This window comes from Acomys russatus, chromosome 11 (assembly GCF_903995435.1).
Source record: "Acomys russatus chromosome 11, mAcoRus1.1, whole genome shotgun sequence".
In the NCBI taxonomy this organism is placed as follows: Eukaryota; Metazoa; Chordata; class Mammalia; order Rodentia; family Muridae; genus Acomys; species Acomys russatus.
Genome location: NC_067147.1, coordinates 57,230,312 through 57,257,221, shown reverse-complemented (window position 1 = coordinate 57,257,221; position 26,910 = coordinate 57,230,312). Strand labels below are relative to the sequence as shown.

The window sequence follows — 26,910 nt, the reverse complement described above, 5'->3', positions numbered from 1 at the left end:
TTTTATTTTATGTACATTAGTGTTTTGCCTGCGTGTGTGAGAGAATTGGATCTCCTGGACCAGGAGTTATGGACAATTGTGAGCTGCCATGTGGGTGCTGGGAATTGAACCTGGGTTTGTCTGGAAGAGCAGCCAGGGCTCTTAACTGCTGAGCCATCTCTCCAGCCCTGTATTACTATTTAGAACACTAGCAAAGTTACAGTTAACGAAGTAGCAGTAAAAATAATTTTGTGGTTAGGGGTCACCACAACATGAGGAACTGTTTTAAAGGCTTGCAGTATTAGGAAGGTTGAGAACCACTGATGTAGACCATACTGCCCTTGAATTCACAGTGAGCCACCTGTCTCTGCCTCCCAGTTGTTGGGATTAAAGGTGTGTACCAACATAGTTGGCAATATTCAGAGTTGTTATTGGAAAGTGTATATTGATTCCTGTCGTTCTGGTGATTTTTTTTTTTTTTTGGGGGGGGGTGGGGAGTACTGTTTTCCAACCTCTTCATTGCTTAATTCTAGTGTGGTTATTCTTTACCTGATGGATTTGTTTTTCTCTTGATGCTGAAAGATTCCTCAAGGTGGTTTTTTGTTTTTGTTTTTTTTGTCCCCCTCCCCTTTATTTGGTAGAACTGGCTTAGTAATTATGGAATGTTTCTGTTTTTCCTTCAGTTATTACAGATAGCTTGCTGGGTATAGTAGAGTTGGCAGTGTTGCCTTTCAGAACTGGAAATATCTGTCCAGGTCCTCCTTGCTTTAAGTTTCAGTTCAATAATCTGCTGTTCCTATGAGTGGCAACCACCTTATTTGTGGCTTGGTCTTTATCGCCTGCTGCTCTCAGTATATATTCTTTGTTTTATATTTTGTGTTTTAATTATAGTGTGAGGAATGCTTCATTTATAGCTTTGTCTATTTAGTGCCCTAATGTCTCTTGTATCTTTTGAAACTCAGGAAAATATTACGATATTTAAAAAAAATTTTTTTGTGCCTTTTAAAATATTTATTTTATTTATATGTATGTGTGTGTATTTATATATGAGGCCAGAAGAGTGTCTGGGATCTCCTGGAACCTGAGTTACAGGAGAGTTACAAGAGCTGCCAAGCAGGAGTGCTTTGGAAGCGGAAGTGCTCTTAACTGCGCTTCTGTGTTTGGAACTGGGTTCTTCTCCTTTTGTACCTGTTATCTTAGGCTTGGTCTTTTCAGAGTTTTGTGTCTTAGAATTCCCACTGGTACCTCATAACTCATCTCATCTTTGCTCTTGTTTGATCCAGTTTATTTACCTTTTCTTCAAGCTTAGGAGTTCTTTGCCCTCCTTGAGCCTTTCTATTGGTCAGGCTTCACCCAGAACCTTGCGACTGACTGTGTGGGTTGGTTTGTTTGGTTGGTTTGGTTTTTGAGGCAGGGTTTCTCTGTGTAACCTTGTCTGTCCTGGAACTTGCTCTGTAGACCAAGCTGGCCTTGAACTCACAGGGATCTGCTTGCCTCTGCCTCCAAATGCTGGGATTAAAGGTGTGTGCCACCACTACCCAGGGACTAACTGTGTGTGTTTGTGTGTATGTGTGTTTCTAGCTTTTCAGATTTTTAAAAAAAGTGTTTCTGTCTCTGTTGACTTCCTCTGTCATAATAATTGCATCATCTTCCTTATTTCACTCAGCTGTTTGTATTCTCAATGTAGGCTTACTTTCTTGGAGTGCCATTCTTTTGAATTCTGTCTGGGATTTCATCAAATTCACTCTGTCTAGATGCCATTGCAATGAGATTAGTAGTTTTACGGTGTTATGTTGTTGTTTTGCTGTGTTTATTATGTTACTGTGTTGGGGTTTACACATCTGGTATTGCTTCTTTACATGGTTATTATTTAGCAACAATGTTCTTTTATTTTGGAGTGTTCCTGCAGAATCTGCATATGGTAGAGTTGAGTGTATGGTTCAGAAAATAGTTCCTCAGTGTAGGAGGGAAGTAGGGTGAGTAGGGATAAGGATTAAGTATTAGATGAACTTTGAACAGAAAAAAATCAAGATGGGGGAGTTAGGAAGGAAAGCTGGGGTACTGTTAGGGTAGAGGTATGGAAGGCTGTAATTAAGAAGTAAAAGGGAGAGGGGCTAAGGATGAGAGTAAAAGGAAAAGATGTGGGAATGAGAGAGGAGCATAGGAGGTATGGCTGAGGAGAACCGTAAAGAGTGCCTTTGAATAAGTTGGTGGAGGCGCATACAAGAGTCCTAAAACCTGAGAGCATAAAAACAAAGCAGAGACATGTGTACACCAGTGGAAATTAAATGATAGAAAATAAGTAATAAGCACAAGCCAGCCAGCCTGGACTACAAAGTGAGTCCAGGACAGCCAAGGCTACACAGAAGGGGGGGGGGGAGACACAAACCAGTGCACACCTTAAATCTCAGCACTTGGGAGGCAGAGGTAGGCAGTGGATCTCTGTGAGTTCAAGGCTAGCCTGGTCTACAGAGTTAGTTCTAGGAATAGCCAGGGCTATAACACAGAGAAACTGTGTCTCAAAAAATAAAACAAACAAAACAGAAAATAAAATAAGAGATAAAAAGACAATGCAGAATGAATTGCTGCCATCGTAGTGCTGTGTTTTAAAAGGTGACATCTTGGCACCCCCTGGTTTTTGTGGTTTTCATGTGGTGCTGTGTGCTAAGGATTGAGTTGGGAGCTAGTGGTCTCCCACGCCTTGTTCTTGGGGTTCTGATATGTGTGGGTGGTTGTGCATCCTTCCCTGTTAGCCCCTTTTTCATCCCACCTTGACCTTTGTCCTCCAGGTCTGGTGTGTATGAGAAGCAGACCTTCTTTTGCAGTTTCTGCTGTTCTTTCTTTCTTTCTTTTTTTCTTTCTGTCTGTCTGTCTATCTATCTATCTATCTATCTATCTATCTATCTATGTATCTTTGATTTTTTTGAGACAGGGTCTCTCTGTGTAGCCTTGGCTGTCCTGGACTCACTTTGTAGACCAGGCTGGCCTCACACTCACAGCGATCCGCCTGCCTCTGCCTCCCGAGTGCTGGGATTACAGGTGTGCACCACCACAGCTGGCCACAGGTGCGCCTGAAAAGGAAGTGGAGTGTGTTTCATTTTTGTTTGTACCTCTGTTGCGTTTTGCATATGAACTATAGATGTGATGAGTTGTGGCTGTGTTTGAAATGAAGTTAGGCAGATACTCAGGTTTAAACTCAGACATTCTGTTCTTTTATTTACTTTTTTGCCTTTTGAGACAGGCTCTTACAGCTCTGTCTACTCTCAAACTCTTCGAGTGCCAGGTTTGAAGGTGTGTGCTGCCACATTCAGCCAAAAATCTGTTTTTGAAGTGGTCAGTAGTAGAAAGTTGACTGAAACCTAATATTTTTTCCTCTTGTTTTTACTAATCAAAGATAGTTAGCTTAAATAGAAAATAGTGTGTGTGTGTGTGCGCGCGCGCGCGCGCGCGCGTGTGGTATGAGTGTGCGTGCGTGCGTGTGTGTGTGTGTGAGAGAGAGAGAGAGAGAGAGAGAGAGAGAGAGAGAGAGAGAGAGAGAGTTAGACTCCTGCTTCATTAGTCTTGGAGTTACACTTAAATAGTCTTAACCTGGGCTTTCAGATGTGGACACAGTGTGAATCACTGGGTAATCAGCATGCTTATGTCAGTGATGTCACTAATTATCCCTGGATCATAAATCTCCTCAAACAGCCCCTAAACACAAAACAGCTTGTGCGTGCAGTTTCATTGTGGCAGATCTGAGGCCGCAGCATGATCTCAATGAAGTGTTCATTGTAAGGACGCTTACCTACCTACCCACCCTGTTTTCCTGGTTGTGTTTGGGGCATTCAGAAAGTGTGACGCTCGATTCTTCAACATGATGAAATGTGTGAGATAATTAAAAATAAAACAGAACAAACCAAACATGGCCTTTGTTTCTAGTTTTAAGCAGTCCTTTTTTGTTTGTTTTTTGCTTTTTGTTTTGTTTTTTTTCGAGACAGGGTTTTCTCTGCTTAGCCTTCAGGCAGTCATTTTTAAGAGTTAGGTCTAGTTAATAATACAGGTATTTGCCTATTTTTGTACACTGTACTTTCCCCATTGTTTACTCTGCTCATTCACTCTTTTCCTCATTTATTTTCTTAACACTGCCCTCAAGAAAAAGAGGATAATTCAGTGTTTAAGGTTTTTTTTTTTTTTTTTTTTAAATTTTATTTCATGTGTATTGGCATGGGGGCAAGGGTGTCAGATCCCTTGGAACTGGAATTACAGACAGTTGTGAGCAGCCGTGTGGGTGCTAGGAATTGAACCCGGGTCCTTTGGAAGAGCAGACAGTGCTCTTAACCACTGCACCATCCGTTTTTGTTTTTGAGACAGGGTTTCTCTGTGTAGCCTTGGCTGTCTGGACTTGCGTTGTAGACCAGGCTGGTCTCAGACTTACAGTGATTTACCTGCTTCTGCCTTCATGAATGCTGGGATTAAAGGCTGCACCACTGCACCCGGCTCAGCATTTAATCTTTTTTTTTTTTTTTGAGTTTTTTGAGACAGGGTTTTTCTATGTTATCTTGCCTGTCCTGGACTCACTTTGTAGGCTAGGCTGGCCTCGAACTCACAGTGATCTGCCTGCCTCTGCCTCCCAAGTGCTGGGATTAAAGGCGTGCACCACCACGCCCGGGTTAAAAAATATTTTTATTTTGTTATTTTTGTTTGATATCTATCTTATCTCTATGAGTGTTTTGCTTGCACATTTTGAAGTTTATCAGAAGGTATTGGATCCCTGCAATGGGTGGTTATGAGCCATGAGAACCAAACTTGGATTCTCTGGAAAAGAAATGGGCCGTAAACTGCTAAGCTAACCCTGTAGTTCCTTATTTTTCAATCTGTATGTATGTGTGCATGTCTATATGTGCATGTGAGGGTATGTGCCTGTGGAGACTAGAGATCCCCTGCAGCTAGATCTACATCTGTGTGAGCCTCAGGATGAAGGTGCTGATAGCCAAGCATGGGCCTTCTGGAAGAACAGTACTAACTCTTAACCACTGAGCCATCTCTCCAGCCCCAAGTTTTAACTAGGTGTCTCTTCATAATTCCTAATAGCGTCACAGTTAACATTAGTTTCCACAGATTAACCTTTCCTAACTGGAAAAAAAATCAGGATTAAAAATATTTTTAATGACTTGAAATGAGTACTTTTAAGTCCTTATACATAAAAAAAGCAATGAGCTACATATACAAAAATTTTCTTGGAGTATAAGAGGGTGATGATGATAATGATTACTTTTGAGACAAGGTCTGGCTCTGCAGTCTTGACTGGCCTGGAACTCACTGTGTATACAAGAGTAGCCCAGACTTAGAGATCCACCTGTCTCTGCCTCTAAGTGCTGGGATAAAAAGCATGTGCCACCATATCTTCCATGGGGTGGTGTGGGGTTGGGAATGGAGATGGAGATTGTTAGGTGCTTTTAAGTATTGTTTCAGTGTTCTTAGGTGGCACTGTTGTCAGCTGACGCTATCTCTCACTAGAACGGGTAACTTTAGAGTTGCGTTGTTGTGTCTGCTGAGTAGCCACAGGATCAGGGAGAAATTTACTTTTTTTTTTTTTCGAGACAGGGTCCCTCTGCGTTAGTCTTTCCTGTCCAGGACTCACTTTGTAGACCAGGGTGGCCTTGAACCCACAGCGATCTGCTTGCCTCTGCCTCCCAAGTGCTGGGATTAAAGGGGATGCATGCCCTCAGAAGTGAAGTGATTTTCTTGGGAATATGAGATCTATGAGATAATTTACTTGATACCTTTTCAAGTCAAGGCCTAGATAGAACATAGCTTAATAGTGTTAGAAACCTTGATTTGTAAGAGGAGTTAGTAGTATTCCTATAGGGTGCCCCTGAACTATTGCCCCAGTAATGTCTGTCTTCCTTGTCACTTTGTGTACTTGACTATGGGTAAAGTAAAAAGATTTGGGGGCAAGTTGGGAGTAGTTTTATTTACACTATTGATGTTCTCCTCTTCCTCCTCCTTTTGTTTTTGGTTTTTTTTTTTTTTTTTTTTTTGAGACTTTTTCTTTGTGTAGCTCTAACTGTCCTGGAACCAGCTCTGTAGACTAGCTGGACTCTAACACATAGAGATTCTCCTGTCTCTGTCTCCTTAGTGCTGGGATTAGATGCTGGGCCACCACTGCACGGCTACCCAGCTATCTATCTATCTATCTATCTATCTATCTATCTATCTATCTATCTATCTATTTTACCCCTGAGACAAGGTTTCTCTGTGTATCCCTGGCTGTCCTGGACTTGCTTTGTAGACCAGGCTGGCTTTGAACTTAGAGCCATTCATCTGCATCTGCTTCCTCCAGATACCTCAGCTCCTTGCAGATCCATTTCCTTTCCATCCCCACATAGGTTTGTGTCCTTTTTTTTTTTTTTTTTAAACCTGTCTAGGCCAATTAGTGCTGCCTATGTAACTCTTGGTTGTGTGGCCACCCACATGGTCCGCCTACCAGGGCCAGCTTTCCCTCTTTTGGCAGCTGTCAGTTCCTCAAAAACTCCTTAGATAGGTGTACTGGGATTTCATCTGGCTTGAGCTTGCACGGGTCTTTGTGTGTGTGTGTTGCCACAACTTGTCCTTTGATGGTCTTTGATGGTAGAATCTTTCCCTTCCTGCCCCTTTTGCATCTGAACCATGACATTCATGTGTAAAGCCATTGGGAGCCACAGCAGTCTCATCAGAGAGTTGAAATTAGTGTCACATCATAATGGGAATAGTTGGTGTCGGGATTATGTAAAAGAAGCTACAGAAAGGTGGCGAGAGTGTTCTCAGCACACCACTTTCTAAGTGGTCATGTACCCAGTGAACCTTCAAACCATCTGCCATCATGGCTTGCACTGGCTGTATTGTGTGGTTTGTTTTCATTTTTAAATTTTTTTTTTTTGAAATTAAAATAAAACTATCACTTCTCCCTTCCCCTTCTTCCCTTCAGTTCTTCTCATATATCATACTTTGCTCTCTCAAATCCATGGTCTTTTTTTCTTTAGTAGTTGTTACATATCTAGTGTACACACACCCGCACACGCACACACACACATGCACACACACACGCACTCCTAAATAAATTAAATACAGCCTGCTCGAACCATATAATGTTACTTACAGTATATTCAGACTATTCATTCTCATTTATTTTTCATGTTATATTAGCTGAAATTTAATTTGTAGCATTTTGACGTATATTATTCATAAACTGGCATGCTTTTGAAAAGTTCCTTTAGAATATTTCCATGAAAATCACATGAAACTCAGATCCAGTGACTGTAAAGTTAGTTTCAGAACATGCTCATGCTCAGGCAGTTACTTACTGCTCGTGAATACCGCAAAGCCTGAGCTGTCTACAGAAGTCTTCCGGGTACCTTCCTGTGTCAGTGCTCTTCCTGTGCGGCCTCAGCTCAGTGTCTGGGATTGGGATGGAGACACCTGCTGGATTGCTGGTGTAACAGAAGAGAATGGACACCAGGATTGGTTGGACAGTTTGATCCTTTCCTTGCTTGTCAGTTAGCTTTGACATCAGCAGCCCAGGTTGGACATCAAGCTTTTGTCCTTGCCTGGTGAGCTTGACTGATCTGCTGTATTTGGCATTTTGAAAGCACTTTTTCTGATGGCTTACATTGGGAATTTCTTTTGAGAAGCTACTAATTGGACAGATTGAGGCCAAGTAAAGCCTATGGGTGCTTGTCAGGCAGTGGTGAAGTAAAAAATCACCTGCTGTCAACATCAGGGAGTTTTATTATCATGTTCATTTTTGAATAAATGAAGTCATTAGATTCCTGGAGCTGTATACTGAATCGAGAAACTGGTTCTTCTCCTTACGTGGAGCATCCCCTTTGTCTCTGTAGCTGGTTTTCCTTATGTGGAGTATTCTGTTTGTCTCTGTAGCCTTGTAAATCACTCTTTGCTAGGTGTGTGTGTGTGTGTGTGTGTGTGTGTGTGTTTTCAACTAGGAAATTCAGAAGTAGAACTGCTTGAGTTGTCGTAACTTAAGCTAACTATAGAACTAACTGGAGAGGGAGGTGACCATCTTAAAAGACTTGTTAGAGAACAGCATGTTTGCTGTCTTGAAGGTGTAGTTGGTACATTAGACTCTGAAGACCACTGAAGACCCTTACAGACACCTGAGATAGAATGTCAGGAGGTCTGATACCCTTAAAGTTCTGGTTTGTATAGAACTTCTATAATTGGTATGTCTCTGACAATAAGGTTCATCACATATATTTTGTAGAGGAGGAATTTAAATAAGAAATTGGCCCTGCTCGGCATTGGTGGTGCATGCCTAATCTCAGCACTTGGGAGGCAGAGGCAGGTGCATCTCAGAGTTCAAGGCTAGCCTGACCAACAGAGCAAGTTCCAAGACAGCCAGGGCTACCTAGAAAAACCCTGTCTCAAAAAACAAAACAAACTCTGACAGAAGTCTTGAGCTTATTTTTCAGATGTGTTGTTGTTTGAGTAATTAAACTGGCTGCACATTCCTACTGTTTTACAGCAGGAACGGTCTGGAAATTGGAGTGAAGATAGAGCATGTGAAATTTTAGGTACTCTGAGAATATGGGGCAATGCATACTAGTTCAACACAGAGCCACCCTGTAGCTCGCACGTGTGGCCTTATGCTGGAGCTTGAGTCTGCCAGGCAGGTCTGGATTCAGGAAGGCTCTGAAGACCTTGGTAGTAGGCACCTGTCTATCCCTGATTGGTTCTCAAGCTTTGGAATGCATTTGTTGAAACAGGTTTCTGGGAGCAGAAAGGACTAGATCTTCTCTCTCTTGGACAAGCTCCCTGTGGGGCAGGAGTTCTCTGGAACCATACTTTGAGAACCTGGGCCATCGTCAGTTTCTCTGAGGGATTTTGTTTCTTATTAATTCATCTCTTATGCATGTCACTTTTCTAATATTCTGCCATAAGGGATATCATGTCTATCCCTGATTGGATCTGGAAGTTTTCTCAGGGGAGTTATTCTAGAAAAAGCCATCAAAGTATATGCTGCTTATGAAGCCAGGCCTAGTAAGTAGAACCTGTAAAACTGTGATTGGTTGTGTGTGTAAACAGACACCTCTTTTTCTGTATTTTGGTGGTTCTTTTTTTGCCTGCCTTCTCTGTTATTCTTTGTGGGGGGAAATTCTCTTTACAGAAACTAACTGGATTTGGAGGGCCCCTTTCAAGTGCGGATTGGAATGGGAAGGGCGGATGACATTCCCCAGTGACACTGAACACATGCATTGCCTTAGTGATCGCCCTTTCGGCCTGTCCAGCCCCACTGTCACATCCTAAACTGTGGTTAGATACCATCACGGTGTTGGGAGCATGTGTGAAAGGTAGAGATGATAGAATGGTGACCTGTGTATGTCTCTGGCTTCTCTCTTCTCTAAAGGCACACATTTGCACTCATGGCAGTTACACCCAAATGACTTTACCTAAACTTTTTTTTTTTTTTTTCGAGACAGGGTTTCTCTGTGTAGCCTTGGCCATCCTGGGCTCACTTTGTAGACCAGGCTGGCCTCGAACTCATAGCGATCCGCCTGCCTCTGCCTCCTGAGTGCTGGGATTAAAGGCGTGCGCAGGGCTGAACTGAAAACATTTCCCACCATTGTAAATCCTCACAATAGTGATTTAACTCTAAATGAGTTTAGGAGGAGGCAAGCCATATTCTCAAGCCCTAGTAACTGAATATTTTTTTTTTTTTGTTACAGTGGAAAAGTGAGATAGAATGAATTTGCAGTTAGGGTCAATATTGGACATGTTATGCTTTTATTCATGGGTATGTTATTTTTTTAAATCTTTGTCTGTGGAAATCTGTCAATACATTTTAAAGCATGTATTAGTCCTGAATGCCTACAGGCTGCCAGTCAGGGGCTGTAGTGGGTGACAGGTGAGGACTGAGTAGACAGTGACTGTGGGAATAGTGTGGCTGCCTTGTGTCTCAGTTGATGTGGATAATATTTAGAAATCATACTTTTAAAAACATTGTCAATTGAATTTTTATTAATATTGATTTATTTTTCTGATTAAAGAGGACATGTGTTTTATATTTTATTTGAATATACCCACATCTCAAAAGGACTTGAGGCAGTAGGTTTATGGAGTATCTGAACAAAGTAGAAGGAATGATTGTGCATACCATAATTAAAGAGACTCATGATCCACTGTTTTTCAGGACCAATATTCAGAAGTATAGTTTTTTCCCCCCTCACATTACTCCAGAAATTTGTTAGCCACAAATACCATGGGACTGTAGTGTTAATGAACTTGCACTCCCCCTGCTGGCTGCCTCTTTAGAAATATGCTCGAGAAAAGAAGCAAAGTTCCAAGACAGTCTTGTGCAGATTTATCACATTTCATATTCTTTGTTTAGGTGGGTAAAGCTGTAGGAGATGCCACTTTGCAGAAGGCATCGATTGCTTTCTGTAGTTCTGTTTGCGGCTTGTGTGCAGTGGTCTGGAGGATTTTCACTGACTTTATTTTAAAGTTAAACTAGATTTTAGTTGGTAGCATGCATCAGAAGCTTCTCTATTCAAGGGGCCCTCTGGGCCACCTTTTCTACCTAGCCTTTTTTTCCTTAAGAGAATAGCCTGTGATTTTTGTGCCTTTTACAAAAATCACTCATTCATGTGTTAATTATAGAATGCATTTTTGTAAAATGTTGGCAGCTGTAGGGGTGAACGTAGAAGAAATAATACTCCATGAAGTTATTTCTCTTCTGCCTGGGAACTGTTGAAATGTTGAGATTCAGACCAGTCATAGGCGGTAAGTTGGGTTTCAAAGAGGAAGGACAGGCATTTCAATTTCAGGCTGAAGGGAATGTGACCAAAGATGTCAGCAGGAAGTGTAGGTACTTTCTGTAGAGCTGGGAAAGCAGTTTCAGGAGCGCTGTGTCTTGATTACAGCCATCACATCGTCCTCTGCGTGTGACTCCACTCTACAGATAAAGAAGGAGACTTGTGACTTTAAAACTTGGTTAGCTTTGCATTTACATACGATACATTGCAGATTTCATTCTGTGTGTGTCTGGCTACAGGTGAGGGAAGTCTGTGCCTTTCTGCCTGTAAGTACAGACTGTTGGAAGGGTTAGTGGGACATACCATTTTGATATGTGGATTTCATGCTCAGTGTATATTTAGAAGTACAACTCTGTGAGCATTAGGTATGGTAACTGGGGCTTTATTCTAACATTCAATGTCTTTAAACCTTGTTAAAATATTAATATAGAGATAGATATTATACATATGTAGTATATTTTCTGTTTCTCTGTGGCTCCCTGTATTACTGTGTAATTGGTAGGATGAATCCTCAGAGTTGAGAGTGCACACTAGCAGGTGCACTAGGGATAGAACTTGTACAAGTTAGGCAAGTGTTCTCCTACTGTGCTAAAATCCTGGAGTTCTATTTGGAACATGCATTTAGCTGGGTGTGGTGGTGCATACTTTTAATCCCAGCACTTGGGAGGCAGAGGCAGGCGTCTCACTGTGAGTTGGAGGCCAGCCTTGTCTACAAAGTGAGTCCAGGACAGCCAGGGCTACATAGAAAAAGCCTGTCTTGAAAAGGAGGGGGAAAAAAAAAGAAAAAAGAAAAAGAAAAGAAAAGAAAAAGAAGAATGCATTTAAAGAGAGACACAGGAACATTGTGTGGGGCTGGAGATAGGGCTCTGTGGTTGAGTACTTGGTGTTCTTGTTTTTTTCTTTTTCTTCGAGACAGGGGTTCTCTGTGTAGCCTTGGCTGTCCTGGACTCACTCTGTAGACCAGGCTGGCTTCGCACTCACAGAGATCTGCCTCCCGGAGTGTTGGGATTACAGATGTGCGCTATGACGCCCGGCTACATGCTCTTCTTACAGAAGATCTGAGTTCAGTTCTCAGCACCCATACCAGAAGGTTCACAATGTTGGTAGCTCCAGCTCCAGGGCATCCCATGTGGTCTTCTGGCCTCTTTTTGGCATCCACATGCATGTGGCATCTCTCACACACACACACACACACACACACACACACACACACACACACACACACGTACATAAATAAAGAATTTTGTATAATTTAAATTTTATTCTCTGGTTTACGTTACTTTGATTGTTTTTGCAAGGTGCAGGCGGATCTCTGTGAGTTTGAGGCCAGCCTGGTCTACAAAGTGTGTCCAGGACAGCCAAGGCTACACAGAGACACTCTGTCTCAAAACAAACTAACAGAAGTTATGCTTTGATTTTTTTTTTTTTTTTAAACTTTAATGACTTATTTTGGGTGTTATTTTGGTATTGTTGAAAAGTTTAATTTTTTTTCTCATCCTACCTTAACTAAGATGATTTATTAAACACTTTTAAATACCCAAGGAATCATTGCTTTGATTATAATAGCTGACTAGCCAGGGCTAGCCAGTCATTTGTTCTGAGGGAAGCAAACAGACTAAGCAACATGGGACAACAAGCAGTGTTTGGACCACTTGCCAAATTCTCCTGTCACATCATTGCTGTCTAAAGTGTGGGGGTGGATCTGCTTGATAACATGCAGGAAGTCGCGGTGGGGGCTGTTTGGCTTAGTTTTGTACTGTATTTTCAGTGTCTGAAACATAATAGGCATGCAAAAAGTATTTGTGGAATGGATGGGAAACGATCTAATGAGTGGTGTGATTAACTTGCCAGTATAAAATATCCCTAAAACAATAAACTTTGAAATGAACATCCTGTTATTTCACCTTTCTTTCCAGTGTGCAGTTATAAACAAGCTCATTAGATGTAAACACTTTAATCTTTTTCACAAGCCTGTTGGTCATAAAACTGCTCGCTAGATTGATAATGGTCTGCTTTTCTTTTTTCAGAAAAAGTTAGGAATAGCACATGAGGTTTTGATGACTTAGCAAGCTTTTGTTGTAAAAGTTTAAATGTGAGTTAGGTTTGCACCTTCAGAATTCATGTCATTGTTAGGAAATAGTTTCTTTGTTCAGAACAGTTGGAAATCAAAGGCTGTTCATACATTGGGTAAAGTTAACCTGTAAAAATAGCGTTTTGAAAGTTTCTTCATTACTGAGAACTAGGGCAGAGACTTCACTTCTTTCTACTCAGTCATTTAAAAGTAAATGTTTTGCAAGTTTATACAGTTGATGCTCTTGTCCTTACCAGTTAGCAACATCTGAAACATTTTGCTACTGAATTTAAAAATTAAATTAAAAAGCCTTTTGGCTTGGACTTTAATAATAATAATAATAATAATAATAATAATAATAATAATAATAATAATAATTATTTATTATTATTATTTTCTGCACTCACAAATACAGACAGTTTCTTATTTTACCAAGTGGCCTTGCTTAGACCTTCCTGGGTGCTAAGGAAGTGAGAGAGAGGGAGGTGCTCCTGGGAGTGGAGGGCAAGTTGACTAGGAGCAGGTTACAGTAATGTGTTCTGTAGGCAGTTTGGGATCTGAGGGTTAGCATAGAAATTAGTTTGCTGCAACAATGAAACTTGGACTGGAGCTTTCATCCCGGTCTCATCTTTGGCTACTCTACTTGGCTGAGTGCCCCAGAGCTGTCTTTGATGGAAACTTCTGCGTTAGTCTTATGAACAGAGGGCTCAGCTAGAAGGGATTTAAAAGAACTGTTTAGAAGGCAAGCCTGATGACACATGCCTGTAATCTCTGCATTTAGGAGGCAGAACAGGAAGATTGCAACTCAAATTTGAGTCCAGTCTGGGGTTCATAACAAGATTCTTTGTTGTTCCCTCTCCACAAAAAAGTTTCTTCCTGAAATTATGTTTGAGGATGGTATTGTGAAATTAAGTTGGATATGTCTGTGGTGTGCTCAACATTTTAATTTAATAGGAGCTTGAGAAGATTCAAATTATCTTGATAGGCCTCCAATTTTTTAGAAGATGGTTGGTAAGAAAAGATTTAAATCCAAAAATGGCCTTTTGATTTTAGACATTATTAGAAAGCCAAGTGATAATACATGGCACACCTGTAATCTAAGCACGTGCGAAGCAGGCGCAGGAGGATTGTCCCAGTTTAGACGCCAGTGTGGTCTGTGTAGTGAGTTTTAGGTTAGTTGGGGGGCTACATTTAGTGAGGCTGTGTCTTGAAGTCAACGTAACAAAGAATATTTATGAATTCTTTTTGGGATTAAAGAGAAGCTTGAAATTAAATTTTAGTTCCTCTACAAAGTCACTGTTTGATTATTACAGGCCGTTCTCATTGTTGGAAGCAGATGTTTTGTGTGCAGACAAAGCTGAGGTTACTAGGGCACTGCACTTGATAGTGGCTTATTAGTGATTTTTGAATTTTCTGTGTCACTTAGAGAAAAGGGGTCCATTTTTTACTTCGCTCACTGTAAATGTCAGTAAGAAATGCCTTTGAGGTCAAGCCAGAATTCACCAAGCCTTTTAGGAACTTGTCATAAAAGGGCACTGTGTCACCTTAAAACATTCGTCCTGTGCTAAGGATCTGGCATGCTTAGAAGATGATGTCTCCTTAGTGGGGAGCTGCATTTAGCCATATTGCTTAAATTTTGCCCTAGACAAATGATGATTCAGAGCCAGATGTGCATCTCAGGAAACATAAGAGAATATAGGTATAGGTAATTAGCTTAAGGAAGAAGCAGCCTTCCTGCCTGGCATTGTATTACCAGGTTTGTGGGTTTGAAATGAAGCCTTGCGCAGCCAGGTGGCAAACCCAGCCCCACTGAGAACTTGCTTGCTGTGGTGTATCACAGAGGGGAAAAGGACACATTCATATTTTCCTGCATGAAAAACTCATATGGACCAGAGACAGGGACATAGAAGTCCCCAATTTTCTCTGCTGAGGAACTGTGGTCCTAACCTGCTGGCAGCTGCTCAGTTGAGGCACTTACTGATTGGTGGTGAGTTAGAAACTTTTGGGTAAGGCCTGGAGCTGTCTGTCTGCCCAACACCTGACTAGAGGAAAGGAAGGCTGGCTGGCAAACCCCTGAGGTGACCTCTAGCTGGGCATGACTATTTTGGAGGAAGGGGATTTGAAGTTCTTTTGTGGGTTCTTAACGTGGCTTAAAGTTTATTCTGTATTATTTGATCAACTAGTGAAAAGTAATGACTGCTTGAGCGAGTAGGCATTAACTGTAGTCATTTAAACCAGAAACCTTGCAAGAAATCCTGTTCTGACAACAGGGCCAAATCCAGTTTGCTTTGTGAGTGGGACTTGGACCTGAAGCTGAGGCTGCTCACTGTACTGGAGAGGTACTTGTAGGTGAGAGCCTGATTTCCTTAACTGGGAATGTGACTTCACATTTCTGACCAGAGTTGCTCTTGGAGCTGTGGGGATAGCACTTCATTGCTCCCTTCCTGCCTCTGCTTGAGGAGAACTAGTGAAGGGTAAATAAACACATGTGCTTGTCGAACACGTGTACTGACTTCAGTGGTTTTTGGGTTATTAATGTAGTTTTGTTTTTTTGTTTGGTTTGTTTTTATTTTTGGCTTTTTAAGATAGGATTTTTCCTATCTGTAACCTTGGCTGTCCTGGACTCGCTTTGTAGACCAGGCTGGCGTTGAACTTTCAGTGATCCACCCTCCTCTGCCTCCCAGTGCTGGGATTAAAGGCATGCACTACCACACCAGGCTAGATTTTTTTCTTTTTATCTGTCTTAAAGGTATTTCCCTCAATTCTTAATTTGTTCATTTTTTTTCAAAGCTCTGTATTGACTTTTGTCATTTCTTTGTCTTATTGAAGTGACTATTATTGAAGTGAACTTTTTCTATTAATGTGATGGAAAAATCCAGCTGTGACTTTTAAGAACAGTGGTTGAATAGAAAAAACAAACAAACAAAAAACAATAACGTCTTGAATTCCAAGATGCAATGGGACTTTTAGAGACAGGAGGTGTGAAACAAAGCTGACAGGATCAGGAGGACTTCCGGTGCAGTTGGCTGAGTTGGAGCTTCGTGGTGTTCTGACAGGAGGGAGACAGGAGTAGCATGTCTTGAGCAGAGGGTCGCTGGAATTACCTCATCTTCTGAAATACTGAGGCCTCTCCCTGGTTCAGCACATAGTGGCGTAGGCTGCAGTTGAGTATACTGACATAACAATTGTTGTCTAGTTCAAGGCTGATTGGGTTGCTTTTTGTAGATTTACTTTTATCACCTGTGGAGATTTATCTTTCTGTCACAAATTCTAGAAAAAAAAATTTTCATTTTGAAGCCTTAATTTGAGGCCTCATTAACATTTATTTTTTTCACTGTTAGGAATTGGTTCTTTTACCATTATAAAATATCCCTCTTTCTCTTCAGCAATACTGTGTGTGATGATTTGATTAAGAATGAACCCTGCCGGGCGTGGTGGCACACGCCTTTAATCCCAGCAGTTGGGAGGCAGAGGCAGGCAGATCACTGTGAGTTTGAGACCAGCCTGGTCTACAAAGCGAGTACAGGACAGCCAAGGCTACACAGAGAGACCCTGTCTCAAAAAACCAAAAAACAAAACAAAACAAAAACAAAACAAAACAAAAAAAAGAACCCTAGGCTGGATGTGGTGGTGCCCGTCTGTAATCCCGGCACTTGAGAGGCAGACACAGGCCGTTCTCTGTGAGTTCCAGGCCAGCCAGGTCTACAAAGCTAGTCCAGGACAGTAAGAGAAACCCTGTCTTGGGGGGGGGGGGGTGAGGAAAGAAAGAAATGAAAAGAATGAACCCTATGGATTCATATATTTGAATGCGTAGTCACCAAGAAATGGAACTGTTTGCAAGGATTAGAAAGATTAGGAGGTGTGGCTTTGTGGGAGGAAGTGTGTCACAGGGGGGTGGGCTTTGAGGTTTAAAAGCCCACACTATGCCAAAGTCTCATCTGCCTTCAGATCATACTGTTTGGCGCTCAGCTGCTGCTTTAGTGCCTACCTCCAAGCCCCCAGTTAAAGGTTTTTTGGTATGTTTGTTTTTGTCCCCCAAGACGGGGTTTCTCTGTGTAGCCTTGGCTGTCCTGGACTTCCTTTGGCTTTTTAAAAATAATAGTTGCCTCGGTCATGGTGTCTCTTCAAAGCAATAGAACAGTGACTAAGATATTATATGAGTCTAAGTTAACTCCTCTGAAATGAATGTCAGCTTTCTTAGGTTTATTTCCACATTGGCCTATCCAAAGTTTTCAATCTTTTTGAGTCTTTGAACTTAAACTATATAGTCTTTGCTTTAAGAATTTGAGATTTTAATTGACATTTTTAATCCACTGTAACTATTGATATAGTTAAACTTGGATTTATCTTTTTTCTACCTGATTTGATTGAATCCAAGACTTAACCTGTTTTTTGTCTTGTTTTTGTTTTTTGTTTTTCAAGACAGGCCTCTCTCTATAGCCTTGGCTGTCCTGGACTTGCTTTGTAGACTAGGCTGGCCTTGAACTCACAGCGGTCTACCTGCCTTTACCTCCCAAGTGCTGGGATTAAAGGTCAAGACTTACCTTTTTATACATAAGTGTTCTACTACAGAATTATGCCAAAGCCATTCTCCCTTTTCAAATACAGGGCTTTAATATGTAGTCCTGGTTGGCCTGGAACTTAGAGACGTCTTGTTTCTGCCTCTTGATTGCTGGGAATAAAGGTGTGGCCCCCAACAGTCTGATCTTACTGCTTATTGTAGCTGTTCCTGCCATTTTTCTTTATATTTTCCTTCTATTTTGTTTGAGTAGCTTTCTGGAGATACAGTTTTGTATACATAGATCTCTCAGTTTTCAAATACATCTTTTTTTTTTCTTTCTTTTTTCCTTTTGGGACAGGATTTCTCTGTATAACCCTGGTTGTCCTGGGCTTGCTTTGTAGACCAGGCTGGCCTTGAACTTACAGAGATCCACCTGCCTCTGCCACAAGTGTTGGGATTAATGGCAAGCACCACCACCACCACCCGGCACACATCATATTTTTTCTTTCATATTTTTGATACAGTCATATCACACACAACTGCAATGATGGGCCACATACAGTAATCCCCTAATAGTCCATCATTTAAAGGTGGTGCCATCTTTGTTTGTTTAAGTGAATTTGTTACTTGCCTCATTATGGTGACAGAAGTAACTTAAGAGAGATTTATTTTGGTCCTTGGTTTAGAGAATTCCAGTCCATTGTGTCTGGGCAGTTGTGGTGGAACAGGCCCTGTTTATGGTGGCAGGAGCTTGTGGTGGGACCTTTTCACATGTCAGCAGGTGTGGAGCAGTAGGTGAGAATTTGGAAGCAAAGCAGGACTATTAAAATGTTTCAAGGCTTACCCTCAGTGACTCATCTCTTCCATTAAAGCCCCATAGCTTCCCAAAACATCTCCCCGGTGGGGATTAGAGAGAGAGAGGCATTTCAAATCCAAACCTAAGGAGTAAGTATATGCTCTGTAATAGTCACACGATGATGGAATCACCCAGTGATGCTCTGTCAGGTTGTAGCATATCCTTGAGTGGCACTGGAGTGTATATCCCCAGAGTTATGCAGCCTCCACAATAGTCCTTTTCTGTGTTACGCTGGAGGTTGAGCTGAGTGCTTCACACATGTGAAACATGCATTCTACCTTTGAGCTATACTCTCAGCCTTCTGGCACTTCCATTTTAACCCTAGCTACTTGTAGTTTGATGTTGTTAGGATTTTATTAGGATTTAGTTTCTAGACATGAGTTATTTTTGCCTGTTTATTGGTGTGTGGTATGTCATGGATGTGCAGGCAGATACAGTACATCATCACAACTAGTTGTTTGGCAGTCTGACCAAGTTGACATGACTTAAGGACAGAGAGAATATTACCAGCTCTCAGAAGCTGTTTGATAGCTCTTGTCTCTTGCCAGCCACAGTTCTCATGTGTGTCCAGAATAGCCACTATCCCACCTTCTAGAGCCATAGATGATGTGTATTTGCTATTTAATTCATATGCTTTGTATTTTGTTTGGCTTCAGTTATTCGAATTGTATCCATTGAATACTTGATCCTTACTGCTGCAACGTTTTCATTGCCTGAGTTTACTATTAGATAGTTTGCCATTCTGCTACTGAAGGGGTTTTTGGGTTATTTCCAAGTTGGAGCTAATTACATACATACATACACACACACACACACACACACACACACACACACACACACACACACACACGCTAATACTCTTTAATTAAAAACTAATTTTGTTTTTTAGGTTTTTAGAGGCAGGGTTTCTCTGTGTAACAGTCCTGGCTATCCTGGATCTGCTTTTGTAGACCAGGCTGGCCTTGAACTCACAGCAATCCACTCACCATGCCTGGCCAGGCTAATACTCTTTCATGTTTTTTTGATACTTTCATACAGTTGACCAAATGGTAACACTTAATTTTTTTTTTTTTTTTTTAACAAATAAGCTCTAGAAATTTTTAGCTACAGTAAATTGGAACTGAAGAGTTAACACAAATACAGTTTATCATTCTTCCCATGCCCTAGTCTCTAGCATTTGGTCAGTAAATTGAGATTTTGATAATAGAAGGCAAACAACCTTAATTTATGCATAATCAGTTTGCCTGCTCACTAGAGCTTACTGAATTTGATTCATTTGTGATCATGACTTCAGATTTGTAATTGACAGTTGTTTGACACATTTCATACCTTTTACAGGTATATATGTTCTGCTGACATAGTGGTTTTGTCCTCTTAGGGTAAGTTGTTTACTGCAGAGAGAGCTGCTAGTGCAATCTGTCCTGTTTTTGGATGGAATTGTGTAGTTTCTATCTCTTGTGGCTTAGTGAAGGGTTTGCACTTACTAAGTCTATAGACAGATGTTTTGAAAATTGGTTTGTTGTAGCTGTTGTGGACCTACTGATTAGAAGAAAGGGAGGATGCTGAAGAGCATCTGAAAGATGGAGAAGAAAATGGCAACTGTTGTCGTTTGAATATAAAATGTCTTTAGGGCTCATGCTGAACACCTGGTTTCAAACTGGTAGCAGTATTTTGGGAGGTTCTAGAAACAAATCATAGATATTAATGTCTTATATATTTATACAGGTACTCCATGCATAGACAAGGAAAGCTGATTCTATATACATGTACAATACGTACATACACACACACACAACCATATACATACACTTAGAATATTTTTTAAAAAATATTTTACATCTGTGATGGTTTTATTGTTTATCCTGACAATATACAGGTAATGCTGTGATTTTTGGGGCCATTGTTTCATGGGGGAAGTTCTTTAGTACTGAGTGTATATTTGTATGTCTTGGCCATAGAACCTAGGGCATCATGCATGCTAGGCAAATGCTCTATCCCTAAGCCACAGCCCTAGCTTTAGTGTAATATTCCTATGTATTCTGTAGCAATATGTAATAGGAGCTTCAGCTTAACATAGAAATGGATTATTTCTCTAGGTTCCTGCTGTGGGAGTGGTTTCCTTGCATCTGGGAAAGTAAAGAGTAGGGAAAGAACATTAAGCTCTTAGGTTGGATTTTGTCCACTTTCTGTAAACAGTTTGTGCTGGTCAGGTTTTTCGGAGTGGCAAGGAAGGAGGGGCGCCTGATAACTCAGTGGGTGGAAGGAGAGGAGCACATGGGATTTACTTCCCGCGCTTGCTAGGTGTCCAGTCTCTCTGTTCCCAGTGCATGTAGCCCTGGCTGTCCTGGACTCACCTTGTAGACCGGGCTGGCCACGAACTCACAGAGATCTGCCTGCCTCTGCCTCCCAAGTGCTGAGATTACAGCATTCTTTACGTTCTTTATGAGTACATGCAATAGAAGTAAATATGAGACGAACACAAACAGCTGAGGGGGATTGAGGAAGGCAGATGACACTTCAGACTATCTTGGTATGTGACAGGACACTTGACAGTTCATCTCTGCTCAGGCAAGAACAGTCTTCAGCTTTATCTCTCTTTTTTAAATCTTTTTAAAAATTATTTCTCTCTTTTTTACATATACATTTATATTATTACACATACATACACAGCTTATCTTAAGTTTTGTTTCAAATGCAGAAAGCTTTTGAAGGGGGAAAGTAGGAGATTGTCTTAGAAAGTGGAGAAAATGAATAGAGACTTAATACCAGTATAACTTGCACTGTGGGTAATTAGTTTTTGTGGCTTTGAAATACATTCTTTCTGTATGTAACATATATATAAGTAGATTTATGTTCCAGAGCCAAACAAAATGAATTAATTGTTCCATCAAAAGTGCAGAAGTATGTGCCCAAGTCTTTCGCTTTGCTTGTCATTGGTAAATATTTTCAAAGTACATTAAATAGTTGGGATGAGCGAGTGTTGTTTTTTCAGTATGGGTGATAGCTTATTATTGGAGAAAGTTTATCTTGCTGTTACAGTTCCTTCAGAACATGTGTTTGGGTATAAAATACTAAAACAACACTTGGAATCAGATGTATTTGACATTTAATTCTTTAGAACAAAATAATCTGTTACTGTCAAGAAAGCGTGGAGATGTTGGTTTGCAGCTTTTGAGGGAACTGTTAATGTGGAGGCAGGCCACCAGGCGACCACTGCTCTGTGTCCTAAGATTAAAAGCAAACTCTTTCTGTGTGATGTTTTGTGTACTTAGCTTTAAAAAGTTTACAAGCTCTTAGAGGTTGTGAGATACAGGTTATTTTTGTTGAGATGAGCTAGGTCAATAAAGCATTTACTAGGTTGAAATGTTTTTTCCATTGTCAGTTTTCAAAGGACAGTAAATGGACCAAAAAAACCATTAAAGGATTTAATTTAAAAAATACAGCAGCAACCACTCTGTAGCTGTCTGTGTTACTTAAGCTTCCTAGTTCAGAACTACATCTCAGCTTCAGTAGACCCTTCAGAAGACAGAGCCATGAGCCCAGGCTTTTCTCTGCTTCTTCACCCTATTGTACTGGCAAGGATGCGGTAGCAGTTGTTTTTGATTGTAAAAGACTTTGTTCTGGAACTGGGAAAAAAGTATGTCCTACTCTTAGGCAACATGACTACTTGCTAGAAAGTTCAGGAGGGAATTTTAACATGCTCCAGTGTGGATCACACAGAGTCTTTTGGAACCTGAAGACCGAGTGGAACAGATCCTATGAAACCTTTCTGCATTTAAACTTTTAAAAACATGTAAGACAAAACAAAACATAACAAGCCTGTATTAAAACTTTTGAGAAAACATTGTTGGAATTAATTTATTCATAACTTATTTTAGGAATGTCCTGTATGTTGGGTTTTTTTCCATGGAAGATATACTTAGTACTACAAAATGTTTTTTAAAGCTTTATAGTTCTAGATAATAAATGATTGTTTCATCAAATGTGCTTTGATAAGTTTATTATTAGGTCCCTGGCTGTTGTGTGTTAGTGTCTCATGAAATATAGTCTGCCATGGAAGGAAGGCTGAGATTGTGTCACTTTTAAATGGAAGAGCTATTTGAGTGTCTGGCCAGAATGCCAGTCATTGCTAGTGCTGGGAGAGCTACACGTGATTGCGTCCCTGTGCTTGTACTTAGGCCAGCATGAGGCAGGGCTGCTGCTGGAGAGAGGCTGTTTGCTCTGGGCAAAGCTGAATTGTGAATCCTTTTTAGGTTCTCTTCTCTAATTAGAAAATAAAGTAGCTGGGCTGCTGGGGCTTTATAGTCTTTAGACCGCCTTAGCCAGAAGGAACCTACTTACAGGCTTTTAAATAAAACAGTAGAGCACTAAAAGACAAGAATTTTTCAGCCTTTGGGGCTTTCATAGAGATCTTTGTTCCTGGCTTCATAGGGATTGAAACAAAAATGTTTCAATTTTGAAAAAGCAAGGAATGCAAAGATGGGGATTGGGATACACATAGAGTTGAAGACTGCTTTTAATTTTAACATTTGCATTTTTTCTTTAAGGTATTCCTTAGAAACTGGTATTAAGATAAAAGTTGTGAGTTCAGAAAGCAAAATCTCCCTATAATCACATGGAGACCACAGATGACTAGGGTGTGGGCTTAGCAAGTGATCTGTGTCAAGGGAGTTTGCTCTCTCTTAGAACAATGGGTACTTTAATTAGTTACCACAGAGTGGTCAGTGTTGGATTTTTCTCTTTCTCTATAGTGTGGCTGGTGCCAAGAGAACTGTGACACGAGGGAGCGTTCAGTGACAGGCCAGCTGTGTGGCCAGGCTGCTGAGTGGTAGATGGGGGCGTCTTAATGCCTAGCCTGTTCCCGAAGCTCTGCTCTTTGTATGCAGCCTAAGCAGTCCAGTCTGTCCGAAGTAGGAACGACAAGCTGTGATCTTCCTCAACTGTGCGATTACACTGGGAGTGTTAGCAGTCAGGAACCAGTCCAGATTAAGTGCTAAATCTTAGGCTTCTCAGGGCTGTTTGTTGGAGGATGGAGGGCAAAGCAGAGTCATGATTCAGTAAGTCTTCTTGATTTTTCTTTTTTCTTTGCCAATGACAGGATGTATGTTTTTTCTTTTTCTTTTCTTTCTTGGTGTTTTGAGACAGGGTTTCTGTGTCTCAAAGTAGGCTAGTAGAAAACCAGGTAGAGCAATGAGGCTGGAGTTACCTCTGTGTTCCCTCTCGGGAGAGAAGTCCAATGACTCTGCTCACAGAACTAATATATAAAAAATGCCTTCCGGTGCAACCCCTTATGGAAGCACCAGAGGAACACTAAGCCTTAGCTTTAACCATACATCTTATCAGTTGGGTGTGGTGGCATATGCCTTTAATCTCAACACTTGGGAGGCAGGCGGATAGGTTGTGAGTTCAAGGCCAGCCTGGTCTACAAAGCCAGTCCAGGACAGCCATGGCAAACAGAGGAATCCTGTCTTGAAAACAAAACAAAACAAAAAGAAAAAAAGAAAAAGGAAAAAACAATTAACATTGAATTCTTTTGTTCTTCCTAGTTTCTCCTGTATTGAAAGTATGCGTATTATCAAAGAGTTTAGTTTTCAGGTAGTTTAAAATGGCTAAGGTGTTGGAAATGTCTGTTTCTTCATCTTTCCCTGCACCCAACTACTTGAAGATTAGGAGACTTGTCAGGATTGTCAGCCTTCTTCAGGAGAATTTTCAAAGTTCAGTCATCCTTTGTGGATAGGGCATTAAGAGAGCCTATAAACAAAGATGTTTTGCGTTCCCATATATATCTATATATTTATATCTTTTTAATAGAGCTCAGTTGGGAGCTTGACCACATCCATGTGATTGAAAATGAAGTATGTCTTAAGAACTGAGGACCGTTGCATGTACCTGGAGAGATTGCTAGAATGTAGCTTCATTTGGTTTTTGGCTCTAAGCCAATATACATGTGACGGTTTTCAGTGACACTATGTTTTTAAGTGGGAGGACAAGGTTGCCAACAAGCGAGTCATTGTGGAGTCATTCTGTGTGTGTCCTGACGGCACCCTGAGCACGTCCCTCAGAGACACCGTTGGTAGAGGGAGGACAGATGACGGATGCCTCGCGCTCGTGCTGGCCATACGCCACCACTCAGGCTTCTTCCCAGAGAGTAGTTTTTAAGTCCACATTGGGATTTTGGGGAAGGAATTTTGACTTACTTTTTATTTTCCCAGGTTCCATTTGAGATGGGAATCTACTTTTTTTTTTTAAATGAATAATGTCATTTTAGATAAGTCTCACTTAAGTGCCTTTTTTTTCCTGACTGTACACTAGAAGTTAGACTTGATTTTGGTTTGAATGGTTAAATCTTAAAACAGTACTAGTTGTTTGGGGAGGATTAGTGATTTCTACAGTGAGATGGTGGATTCTTCATTGAGCTCTGCACACTTGTGCTCTATATAAAGCTGTAATGTTTTAAAATGTGAGCGGCTTAGAGCATGGGCATGAGCGTCCCTGCACATGCCAGAGTCAGAATTCCCTGCCACAGGCATCGTGACCAAAGCTGCTGGTTCCAGACCACACTGTGGTTCCTGAGTCTGGTAACTTTCCGTTCAACCAGTGAGAATCGTAATGCATCATGAGTATTTTAAGGAACAAGTCTGTCAGTGTCACAACAAAGCCCCCTTGGCTTTCCTTTTGAATGCCATTCTAGTGTTGCTCTTGGGTTTGAAAGCAGCCGACGTGCACGGTACGGTAATGGAAGTGACTCTCTTGGAAGAGCATCGGCTACTTCTCAGTTTGAAAGAAGCGCACCTACACCTCTTGGCATGTAATCATGACTTTGAATTAAAATCAGTAGGACATTGTGCCAACCAAAGTATTTGCTTTACGTTAGGGTTATTAAAAGGGATATCAAGAGTTAAACTTTATGTATACTACTAAAAAGTCACACTCAGATTGGAGCTTGCGGTACTAGGAGTGACTGTTAAAAATAACCTGTCTTAAGTTGTGTTACCTGGGGCTGGGGAGATGGCCTGCTTGATAAAGGGCTTGCTATGCAAGCATGACGACCTGAGTTCAGACCCTTAGGAACCATGAGGGGTGGAGTCAGAAAGATCCTTGAGGCTTGCTGGACAGCTGGTGTGCAAGAGACCCCGTCTTTAGAAAAAAATAATCTGTCTATATGTGTCTGTAGATACAGATATAAAATAAAGTGGAGAGCAGTTGAGCCGTCACTGTTGACCTCTGGCCTCTGCATAGATGTGTATTTCTATACATGATCCGCAAAATAAAAATCTGAAGAGATTGTATTCCCTTGTAAAGACCAATGTCAATACAAATATAAAATAAGATTTTACTTAGAGTGGATAACTATTTGGCACTAGATCAATGCATCTTAGTTGTTTAGAAAAATCTGGCATTTTGTTTGTTTGTTTGTTTGTTTGTTTTTTTGATAAAATCTCACTGTAGCCCAGGCTGCCCCTGAATCTCGAACGTTGTCTTGAGTCACTCTCTCCAAGTGGTGGGATTACAGATGTGAGCCACCATGCTTGACTGTCTGTAGAGTAGTAGCAGACTTAATCAGTAAGGAGAATTTGGGCTCTGAAGACGCTTGTTGGACACCACCTATATTTCAGGAGTATGGACTATTTATCTATTTAAGAAATTCATGTGTAGACCTTTGGAAAATAGTGGCCAGGCCAGCAGACCTACAGAGGTGTGCTGCCTCAAGTACAGTTGCACTTCTTATTGTGCTGATGTTTCTGCTTTGTGTGTGCACTCGTGCATGTGCGAATGTAAATCAACATTGGTGTTTTTCTCTATTGCTTACCACCTTACTATTAAAATTTATTTATTATATGTGCGGGTATTTATTATATGTGTGTGTCTGCACTAAGGCTGTGAGCCACCACGTGGGTGCTTGGAAGTCCAACCTGAGTCTTCTGGAACTACTCTTAACAGCGACACCACGTCTCCAGCTCTGGTTCCATCTCTCCAGCCCCACGTTTGAGCCCCCACATTCATAAGGTCTCATGGTGTAATCCTGTCAGGCCTGGAACTCATTATGTTGACCAGATTGACCTTGAACTCACGCCTTATATTTTGAGATATGGTCTTTCACTAACCCTGGAACCTTGGTGTTTTTACGAGATTAGTTGTTTTACTGTGTTGTAGTTTCCCCCCACCCCCATGCACACAGCCATTGCTAGGTTTATGTACAAGTGCCACCATGCTCAGCTTTTTATGTGGATCCTGGGGATCTGAGCTGAGGCTCTCATGCTTGTAGAATGAGCACCTTCAGCCATGCTCTTAACTACTTTACTATTTTAAAAAGACATACATAAATGTTTTTTTCTGACTTAATAAATAGGCAAAGCAGAGTATAAGTTCGCCTTTTCTTGTGCTATATTTCATGAGAAACCCAAGTTCACAGCTGTACATGTTATGTGCATTTCAACTTCTTTGTTTTAAGTATGATTAAAGGTTATTGAGATTGTAATTAGAAAAATATTAACAGATGGGATGAAAAAATAGTTTTATTGTGCAAGTTTTCTTAAAACCAGACTTGCCTGTTTGGATGTGACATAGCTCAGACTCTGATAAAGTAGTAGATCATCTCAGCTGAGCTATGAGGTAGTTCATTGAAGTCAGATGTTACATTCTAAGAGAATTAACATCTGAGTTGTAGTTGCATAATTATGGCATTATCTGTAGGAATGTATAGGAATATGCA

General features: G+C 40.9%; 1 protein-coding gene across 1 annotated transcript in view; it reads left to right on the top strand.

Annotated features, from left to right (window-relative positions):
- The window catches only part of Zfand3 (zinc finger AN1-type containing 3), a 219,850-nt gene that overhangs the window by 7,309 nt on the left and 185,631 nt on the right, over window positions 1-26,910 (top strand). The window lies entirely within an intron of this gene.